Below are 524 nucleotides of genomic sequence, written 5' to 3' on the forward strand. Positions count from 1 at the left end.
ACAAACAATGTATGTTCTCCCTCATATGTGGCTCCTAGCACCAAATCCTTTTAAATTCCAGGTCCTTTTAATAAGATGAAGCTATACAGCAGTCCCTTCTGCATGAAATAACTATCGCCATGACTTTGGCTGAGCCTGATCGCTAAACATGGTCAATATTGGGCTTGTTGATGGTTGTGCTCATTCATTAAAGGAGTGCCAAGTGGGGTCACTGGACCCTCACCTGAATATCCAGCCACTCTTCCCAGCCAACTAGTCCAGTCTTAGAAGACAAAAGAAAAATGAGGAACCCAATAGAGGGATGCTTTTGGAAGCCCTTGTCAAGAAACTCCAATGGACTCTCATATGAAATTTGAAAAATGCCCTGTTCTGACTTTTTTCTAGTTCCCTGTCTAGAACTTGTAATGCTAAATACTCTTACCTTTTCTTCTCCTTCACATCTCCTATTCATGATTCAAGGATTTTCTTCTCCCCTTAGAGACAAAAGTTATGCAATTTGGGAGTCTTTTAGATAGACCCACTGA

This window comes from Nannospalax galili, unplaced genomic scaffold (genome assembly GCF_000622305.1).
Source record: "Nannospalax galili isolate Female #2095 unplaced genomic scaffold, S.galili_v1.0 scaffold304, whole genome shotgun sequence".
Lineage (NCBI taxonomy): Eukaryota > Metazoa > Chordata > Mammalia > Rodentia > Spalacidae > Nannospalax > Nannospalax galili.